Here is a 10,432-nt window from a genome sequence, read left to right as displayed (position 1 = left end):
CTGGAATCGAGAAACAAAATGAAACATGCTTCTATTGTGCCGTTATTTGCAAGCTTTAACATTACTAACACATTTCTAACACTGTTACCCCAAACTAAAGCTGATCAGTAGACAGCTGAGCATCTGCAGCCCCCGCTGGGCAGGCGAGGCCCGGGGTGCGGGTGCATGGGCCAGGCGAAGCCCTGGAGGAGCGCAGAGCACAGGACACCGGAAACAGCCTGAGCGCACTGCCCTCTCCGAACGTCACCCTGGAAGCGCTGAGAGTGGCCGCCCACGCGGGAGAATCTGCCACAGGCCTGACGAATGTCCCACACGACACCTAGAAGAATCTTGATGACCTCCTGCATAAATACTGTCCAACCCAGTCGCTCGGGTTCCACTTAACCGATGGTGCTGTCAAAAACTGCAATAGACACAGAAAAAGGAGAAAACACTGTTAAGACACAGGGTACAGAACGCGACTCCGAGGCAACCCAGAAAGTGGAGATACCAGAGTCGATTTTAAAAACAGCTGGTTCTCGTGGGAAAGGTGAATCACACATGCGCAGATGAGAGGATTTCAGTAGAGACGCAGCGGTAAGTCGTGGAAAAGCTACAAATACAGTAGCATAGATGAGCCAAGGGAAGAGCTGGGAAACTTGAAAATGGCCACTAGAAGTCACACAGTTGACAAACTAGCACATAAACACCACAGCATTCAGAGCTGCAGGACAGTTTGGACAGACTGATGCCTGTGCTTTCAAAAACCCGAAGATTGAGCTCAGCTGAATCTGAATCGGGAGACGGGGCGGGAACCCTACTCCTGCCGGGGTGCCGCCGCCTCACTGCTGCTCAGCTGTGTGTCGCCCCTTTCTGTGTATTCTGGACACTTCACGTACATGGAGTCATATAATAGGTCGACCTTTATCTCTGGTTTCTTTCCTGTAATGTATATATATATTTTTATTTTATTTATATGTATTTTAGGTCGTTCATTTTTGTACAGTGTATGCTTTCTCCTCTCAGGTGTAGTCCCTGTAAAATTCTTAACACCAAGCCTGCTGGTGCCAGCTGTCCAAAAAATAAACCTCAAGTCGTTGAAAGGGTAGTTGCTTGAGTGATGCAGGATTTGTGGTGTCTGATAGCGACAATTCATCTATCCCGAGGTACACACTGGGACATTTTCAGAAAGTGTAGGTTTGTGTCTTGAAGTTAATGGATGTCTCTTCTTTCAGTGATATGTAAAGTAATTCACCTTACAATTAAGTGTAGCTTTGATACTAGTACTATTTTTAAATTAGAGAACTATGAAAACCTCACAAAACAGCTAAATGGCTTGAATTGCGATGCCCCTAAAATGGCTTAAGTTGCTATGCCCCTGATGCCCTAGCTTGTGCTACAGAATCCTTGCTCTAAAAAGTCGTCTATTTTAAAGAGAGAAGGAGGAAAAGTAGTTGTATTTGCCTGCAGTTATTATCCTGAGGCTTTTCAACAAGGGAGTAAGAATGCACTGTGAGAAAAAGATAGTCATGGAAGTCACAGAGAATAAGTTAAGATAGCATGCAAGTATTGTAGAATTTATAGATCAGGAAAACAGTCCCCAACAGCCAAAGGAGTTATCTGGTTGGCTTAGATACGGCCTCTTCTAGGTTACATTTTATATCTCTGATCAAAGCATATGGGATTTTCTTTTTCCTATTTTTTTTTTTTTTAATAACAGTCTATTTTTACATCATGTTGTGCATGTTTCCATCTCAGTTGTCATCCCCTTGGGCTTCCCATCACCAAATCACCCGTGTGCCATCACCTATTCATCTTTTATGAAATCAGATCTTGCCATGAGATGCCAGAACAGTTTCTCCAGATCTGTCTGTCCGCAGATCTCAGCTCAAGGCCCAGTGAGCTGAAAAATAAAAGTGCTAGCTTCAATTCTGGTCTGCTCATTGCTTTTCTGTAGTGACCAGAACCCACGCGTAGTTCCAGTTCCAATACTTCCTACCCCTTGGTTAGTGGGCAGAGTGAAGGCCCCTCCATACCCCCAAATGTGCTTCTCTTAATGTGTTCTTCTATACACCATGTAAAGACACAGTATGTACATAGTGCATAAGCCCTTCAACAGAAAGGAACTTTAATAGAATTACCATGCATAGAAGAGAAATTAGTTTTCCAGTGAACACCCAAAGTTACCCATAACCTCGTGGCTAAATACCCAGCCAAACAGAGCTGGCCCAAAGCGGGGCTGCTGAGGACTGAAAGCTGCCATGGTGGAGGGCTCCTGGGTGGGGTGGGGGGGGGGTGAGGGTGGGATCTATAAAATGAACAAAAGGGCCAGGCAAGGCTGGAAAAAGCAAAAGCAAAATACAAGTCAAAATAAAAGCAGCCATTGCCAGACTCCCAACATGCCTTGGGTCTCTTCCCCAATCTTTTCCAAGTATTTCCTTCCATACTCCCAGGCCCCCGAGTCAAGTCAAGGCTGTGAAGCAAGGCCAGCTTCCTCACAAGACTTCTCCACATGCCTCCTCCAAGTCTTCTCATCAAGTCTTCTCGTCCAAACCCTTCTCAGCTTCCTCTCACCACTCAGCTCTACATTTTTTAGGTGGGGCAGACAACACAGAACCTCCCCTTTATAGACTATACTATTACATCTTAAACATTTTATGAGCTGGTTCTATGTCATGATACCACCTTAGATAAAAGAATAGGGCTCTTGGGTCTTGTCTCATCAACTAAGATACTGTAGTTGCTTCTTTCAGATCTTGAGAAATATGACATTTAGTCTCTTGCATGAAAATAGTTTGCCTGATCTTTTCTCCACGAAGAAGCTAGTCCATCGCCATCATTAAGTGACTGGTCCAGCTTTTGTAGACTGTAGGCCAGCAAACATTTAAAAGAAATGTTTTTTTTTTTAAGTATTTATTTATGCATACAGAATTGGGGTACAGGCCAGAGGTGCAGGGGTGGTGAGAGGATTCACCAGAGACAGAGTGGGGAGCAGAACAGGCAGATTGATGAAGTACACTGCTGAGGGGAGCAGCAGACGGGTCAGGAGAGGTCAGCCGCGCCCTGTGGGTCAGCTATAGGGTGGGATCGGACTCATGCTGAAGTAGCTTTAGCTTCTTAGCTGTGCTTTACCCCCCCTGTGCCACCAGGGAGGGCCCTAAAAGAAACGTTTAAACCTCTTTAATCCTCAGAAAGGCTGGTATGAAGATGGAGGGGATGGTGAATAGTCATAGCTGTGGAGTTAGAGTAACTAGGGAAATGAAATGTGAGTCTTTAATGTGGTCTTTAATGTGAATGCTAACCAAGAAGATTCTAAATTAGTCCCCCAGAGAAAACCACCACGACTTTAGAGTAACAAAGTCCAGAAAGTTAAAGAGCCCTTCCAACACTTTAAGTCATCTGGCACCTGAATGAGGTCACCCCAAAGGCAGTGAGCGCAGTAGCCAAAGTGGGAGCAGGGTCTAGGGTGACGTCTCAATCAGTAGGAAGGACATGGAAATGACTCAAGAAAAGGAGGGGATTTCTGGTAACAGGATGAAGTCTGAACAGTTACAGCCACAGAATCTTGAACAGAAGTTTGGCTGGAAAAGACACCGAATTCATTTTACTCGGCATATGTCTTTCATCAGAGGGTTTTCCAACACTGTACTCACACAGTGAGTACAGGAGCAGTTAGTTGCCTCCGTCTTGGGAGCATTGCAGTGGGGTCAATGCTTCACGCTAACGGAGAGCACAGTATATTGGCAGAGAGCATAGCAACGACTCTGGTGCTAACGGGTAGGGAGCCAGGGATGGGCCGCGTACCTGTTACAGGGCCACCTGGAAGGGCAGCGGCTCACCTGGGCTGAGTCCTCACCCGCACACTAGAACTCAGACAATGCTCAAAGGCAGGCATAGAGGGAAAACTTACTGGGAAGCTTTATTTACAAGGGAAATGAGAAGAGAGAACACAGAGGGGGAGATTAGGTGCTCACTACTTCCTACCAGGAAGGCGGCCTGCCCTGGGACCCCTCAGCACGCTCAAGGTGGGCAGAGCCATGTGAGTATAGAACACGTGTTCTGGTTTAGACCAAGCATGGCTGCTTAATCGCACCTTGGGTTCCCAGCAACACTCCCTTCAGGAAGTCAAGATTCATGACAGATTCACAGCAGGTTGGGAGTTGAGTCCTTGATGTCTGGGATCACTTCAGCCTGAGGTGGGGGTGGGGTTCCTTCAGGAGATCCTGGTCCCCCAACATACCGCTGTAGGAATCTGCACATTCACCCAGTGTAGGCTGCATGTGCACATACATGAATAATAACCCCTTTTTCTTTCAACTAAAACTCTTATTTTGAACAGATTCCTGCCCTACGTTGTCCAAATGAGAGCCAGACCTTGATGCCATTAGATGTACTGAGGCCGACTTAGCCTAGATGCTGGTAAGTTCTAGGGGCTGAACTGGATGAACTCCAGAAACAACTGTGACAGGCTGTTCTGAGTATAACTGTCACTTTCTAATTCATTCTAAAAAGGTCAGCTTGAGATGAGATGCCAGAACAGCTTCTCCAGGGTGCTCTGCCCACAGATCTCTCGGCTCAAGGCCCAGAGAGCTGAAAAATAAAAGTGCTTCTAGATTCAATTCTTGTCTCTGCTCATTGCTTTTCTGTAGTGACCAGAACCCAAGCTTAGTTCCAGTAATAATACTAAGTATCTACAAACTCATTTCAGTCCCCCAAATTGTTTTGCCACAATTGTTTCTAACCTCATAAATAAAATGCAAGATGAAAGAAAGTTGACTGTATTAAATTTAAAAATTAAATCAGAGATCTGTAAATGGGTCTTGGTGCAGAGCTGGCTCAAGGAAAGGGGGTACAGGCAGCAGAGGGAAGATACAAACAGGTATATCAGGTCACCACCGTAGCTGAAATCACACGATTTCCTGGAAAAAACGAGCCACCTCCATGACTGCCTGAGAACTCTGCTCCTTGATAGCTGCCAGTGTAAGAACAGAGCAGCCGTAGCAAACAGCACAGCGCAATGCACAAGAGGCTGGCTGGCTCCTGTGAACACAATTGTACCAGTCGATCGTCCGTTAGAAGAGACCACGCGACGACACAGATGGGTAAGACAAGCCAGTAGTCATGTCGGAACAGATCACAGCAAGGACGTCCGCCAACTCCGAGGATGACAGCTCGATCGTCATCCTGGCTAATGACTTAAGTAAATAAGATTTATTTACTTATGCACACAGAGCTGGGCTACAGGCCAGAGGTGTGCTAGGTGAGAGGATTCAGAGACAGAGCGGGGAGCAGAACAGGCCGATGGGCAAAGTCCACTGTTGAGGGAGCAGTGGGCGGGTCAAGAGAGGTCTGCCGCGCAGCGTGGCTCAGCTCCCTGGCGGGGGATCGAACTCTTGCCGCAGGGGCTGCGGAGAGCTTCATAATGCGGTGCTTTAACCTGTTGTGCCACCAGGGAGGGCCCGACTACTGCTTTCTGACCAGTTAGCTTTAGTAACAAGCTGTGCTTCCCACTTCTAGATAATAGTTACTTAGGTAATCCCCTCGGGTAGCAAAGCCCTGCTTCCTTAAACACTCCCAATTACCTAGTGCAAACCTAAATACTATTATGCCTTTTCTAATTGCTCTTAAAGAGTTTTTGTATTTCTCTCGCTGGGTGTGAATTCTCCCTGGGGCAAAAAGTCACTCAACTTGAACTTCAAGTGTGTGGAGGAGAACACAGGTAGCAGTTAATTTACATGTGAGTTGGGAGAAGGATTGTGTTCTGAGCTTCAAGTTTGTTTTCATCAACCATTCCTTGCTTTTTGTTCATAGATGACTTTTTTTTTTCAGATTTATTTATTTATGCATACAGAACTGGGGTACAGGCCAGAGATGCGGAGGGTGAGAGGACTCATCAGATACAGAGTGGGGAGCAGAACAGGCAGATGGACGAAGTCCACTGCTGAGGGGAGCAGTGGGTGGGTCAGGAGAGGTCTGCCGCGCCATGTGGTCACCTCCGGGGCAGGCGGGGATCAAACTCGTGCGAAGTGGCTTTAGCTTCTTAGCGCTGTGCTTTAACCCGCTGCGCCACCAGGGAGGGGCCCATAGATGCCCTTTTTGTCTTCTAGTCAGTTGGACATGTTATCATAAAGGTAGATCTCATTATCATTTGTAATATTTTTAACTTTAGGTCATTTTTGTCAGATGTTATAACTATACAGGTTTGGGGGAAATTAGTGTTCCCGTGGTCTATATTTTGTGCTTTCTGTAGCTCTTTGCAGTTCCTTTCTCATTGCTATATGGGAAGCCAACCAAATTCATGAATAATTTAATAAAGCCAATTAGATCTTCAAAATTACTCTGCTGTATTCTTCTAAACACATGAAAGAACTAATTGTAAAAAATCAAAAAGATATAGAACAAAATTGTTGGGTTACCATTCATTAGTTTTCCATCCGGAGGGAACTGTTGGAACAAATTACGATTCATCTATAATAAGCACTGTGTCAGATACTGGAGGATTCCAATCACCATTAAAAAAATAAAAAAAAAAGGTCTGTGTGGCAGACCTCTCCTGTAAAGGGTCCTCCCTGGTGGCGCAGCAGGTTGGACACTGCACTGTTAGCCAGCCACAACCACATGAGTGCCAGCTCTATCCCCGCCCCGGAGGTGACCCACAGCCTGCAGCAGACCTCTCCTGACCCGCCCGCTGCTCCCCTCAGCAGTGGACTTCGTCCATCTGCCTGTTCTGCTCCCCACTCTGTCTCTGGGGAAGCCTCTCACCCCCCTGAGCCTCTGGCCTGCACCCCAGCTTTGTATGCACAAATAAATAAATAAAAAGAAATTGCAAGAAAACTTAAAAAAAAAGGTACAACTCATTTACTTTAAAGAATATCTCTTCATATGTAAAGACAGGAAAATAAAAGGTCAGTGAATTTTCTATATCTAGTTGCATACTGTGTGTTTGGGAGATAGAGCTTCCCACCTCTAGTGAAGGAAACTTAGAGTAGAAAAATTTAGAATGGGTGGTCTCAGGGACAAACACCAGAGATGGGGTGAGGGACATTTATCTTAACTAAACCAGCTATGTTGGGTTCCAGAAATCTAAAGTGGGGGGCAGACAAAATTATCAGTCAGAGGATTATCGATTTTAGAAGACCGACCCAATCTGACCCCGCGGCAATGTTTTCCACAGTAAGTCCATGTGAGAGCGCTACCTGCAGATACCTCTTGCTCTGGCGAAACGAGATCCTGTTCTTTAGAACCGTCTACCCGTGTCTACGCAGGAGCTTCCTTCCGAACCTTCCCAAAGCTGCAGTTTCTTGTCTCTTAAGAGTGCTTGTCTGGGTCTATGAGGGTGTCTCACTCTCCTTTTCTCAACAAACTTGCTGTGTGCTGCTGAATGTGAATGTCTGCTATTTCTTTCTCAGCGGAAGCCACATACGCCACACACACACCAAGCCCCGTCACCTGAAACTCAACAATCAACTCCAACACCTCAGACTCAACTAGCAATTCTCTGGCACCAGCCAAATGCCGTACAGTTCTATTCGTTGTTGACTCTACCTGTGTCAGAGAGCAGGAGGGGGCTTAACCCGGGCCCCCACGCCTGCCTGCTCCAAATGGGTTCTGTACCTGTTGCACCGGGACAAACATACTGTAGTTAGACCTTCAACAGAAAATCAGTTTTATCCCACTAATGTGCCATTGAGGTAATTAGTGTGCAACAGAGAGATGAGAACGAATGTAGTTTCCAACACCCAAAGTTCACGATCCCTCATGGTATACAGCTAACCAGGCCTGGGTTGGCCCAGTGTAGAACTGCTGAGGCCCTAAACCTGCTGAAAGGCTGAGGCACCTACAGGGACTGGGGAAGGAGCAGAATGGGCCAGGCAAACCTGAAAGGGAAAGGGCAACATCGAGACCCTCAAGACAAAGGCTGCACCCTCCTGAGGAGCCGAGGGCTCTTCGGGCCCCATCTTCTAAGAGCACTATTCAATTCTAAGTCAACTGTTGCTTTTCTCATCAAGAACCAGAGTTGCCATGACTTAGTGGAAAGCGCGGATTTCCATGCCACATGTTCCTGGGCCCAAATTCCAGGACGTCAGGGGCTTTAGTGGTCACATTTCTCGTATCGTGTTCCTTGTTTCAGAAGCACTAAAATGTGAAGTAGATGTAAAGTTATGAATACGGGCAGGCGGGACTCGAACCCATGCTGAGGTGGCTGCGGTAGCTTCCTAGTGCTGCGCTTCAACCCCTTGGGCCTCCAGGGAGGGCCCCGAGCGGGTTCTCGGAGCAGCAGTTGGCTGGTGGGTCTGTCCCCTAGTTGCAGCTGGGGCTGCCTTTCATTTCCCGTCCACTTGACGGGTGGTTGAGCTGCTGGTGAGGGAATAGGAGGCTCTTCAGTTACCGTCTAGGCGTCGTGTTATTAATCCTCTAAGGTACTTCAGAGAGGGAGCGGGACTCTTAACTCGTCACTACCCTTCTTCACCTGAATGTACTTCCTCTCTCACCACCGCCCGTAACTCCAGGTTCTGACAGAAACTGCTGAGAGGCTGCTAAGTGGTAACAGGATAAGGTGTGGATGCAGCCACTGTGGGATCGTGAGCGAGTAGGGCGAACACTGGCAGGCCGGTGGGAGGTGTTTCCTGGGAGAGCCGTGGCCCTCAGCGGCTTCGGTGCACCCAGTGTGCAGAGCACGCAGACTCTCCTTTGCTGCTCCCCAGGAACCCATGGAAGGTCCTCTGCCCTTCCCCAGCCCTCCGACCGACCTCCCACCACGGCAGCGTGGTGGGCACGCTGGGCACACCTTCTCCTGCTGGCGGGACAGGCGGCCCTGGGTGGCTGAGGTGGGCCCCAGTTAGGATGGTGCAGGTAGCTGATGCGCAGATTCTGCATCGCTGGCCTCTGTGGCTGCCACCTGTGGCCTGAATGGGAGGCTCTGGGAGCTTGGGCAGGGCAGCCTGCCTGATGCTGGACCCCCGGCTGTGGTGTGGCGGCCTGGGTGGGCACGCCTGAGCCGCGGGGCTGAGCTATCAGGCCTCAGACGCGCAGAGCCTCTGCGAGTGGACTAGAGGAAGCCCAGAGCGAAGAGCTCCAGGGGTCGTAACGCCCAGTTGCTGTCTGCCTTGCTGGCTATTAAGAAAAGTGGGGAGTGGGGGTGGGGGGCGCCAGGGAGGGCGCAGCGCTGGGAACTAGCCCAGCTGCTCAGCGTGGCAGGGTCCCTGAGTTTGATCCCCAGTCCTGGCCACGAGTGACCCACAGACTGCTCGTGACCCGCCCGCTGCTCCCCTCAGCAGTGCACTTCAGTCACTCAGCTTGTTCTGCTACCACTCTGCCTGTGGGGAAGCCTCTCACCATCCCTGCATCTCTGGCTTGCACCCCAGTTCTGTATGCATGAATAAATAATTCTTTAAAAAAAAATAATAGAACAGGGCCCTCCCTGGGGGCGCAGCGAGTTAAAGCACAGCACTGAGAAGCTAAAGCCGCTTCCGCATGAGTTCGATCCCCGCCTCCCCCGGAGGTGACCACATGGCGTGGCAGACCTCTCCTGACCCGCCCGCTGCTCCCCTCAGCAGTGTGCTTCACTGATCTGCCTGTTCTGCTCCTCGCTCTGTCTCTCGTGAAGCCTCTCACCGCCCCTGAGCCTCTGGCCTGTACCCCAGTTCTGTATGCACAAATAAATCTTTAAAAAAAAATCATAGAACAGCAAACCTGTGGGATCATGCCGAAGCCACCAAGTTCTTTCAGCTCCTGAAGCGGCAGTGACCCTCCCGGCCTGGGTAGCTGCAGACCAGATGCACACAGATGTCCTCTCTGTGTTTTTGTGTTACTCCCCGCTCTACCGGGGCCACAATTGTGGGTTAGAAGTTCCTCAGGCTTTGTTTTAGAGCAAGTATCTCTGGCGAAAATATGTGCTAGCCCACATATGGTTGGCTGAAAAGTGAACATATTTGTAAAATTTTTTGTAAGTTTGATTCTAATGCTATGTAATGCCATGTACTGAACGGATTACCTGTGCAGCTGTGCCTCCGTTTGACTTGATGGTAAAATATGTATCTGCCAGCTGTATTTAGTTTGTCAGTCAAACAGTTCTTCTTGTATGCCCATTACATTGCTATGTGATAAAGGTGTTAAGGTTGTTATTGCAGCAGAGACTTTCATTTTGTGGGAGGGCTTCCTGGAAGAAATGGCTTCTAGCCCAGGAGGACAATAGAGGATGCTGGAAAAACTGGAACAATTTGCAGAATCAAGGAGGAGCCCATGGGGGAGGATGGCAGAAATAGGGGGAGGGGAAGAGCAGGAAAGATGGGCAGAGACCTCGGTGACAGGCTGAGGTGATGGGACTTCACCTGAGGGAAGATGAGGCATTCAACATCTGCAGGAGGGAGCTGCTAAGGTCAGGTTTTACTTACAGAAAGGCCACATTAAGGCGCCTCTTGAAAACATTAAGGAGGGGAGGGAGACCACATTT

The sequence above is a fragment of the Condylura cristata genome, unplaced genomic scaffold (assembly GCF_000260355.1).
Source record: "Condylura cristata isolate star-nosed mole 26May11 unplaced genomic scaffold, ConCri1.0 scaffold00029, whole genome shotgun sequence".
NCBI classification, from domain to species: domain Eukaryota; kingdom Metazoa; phylum Chordata; class Mammalia; order Eulipotyphla; family Talpidae; genus Condylura; species Condylura cristata.
This window is presented reverse-complemented; position numbering follows the sequence as displayed.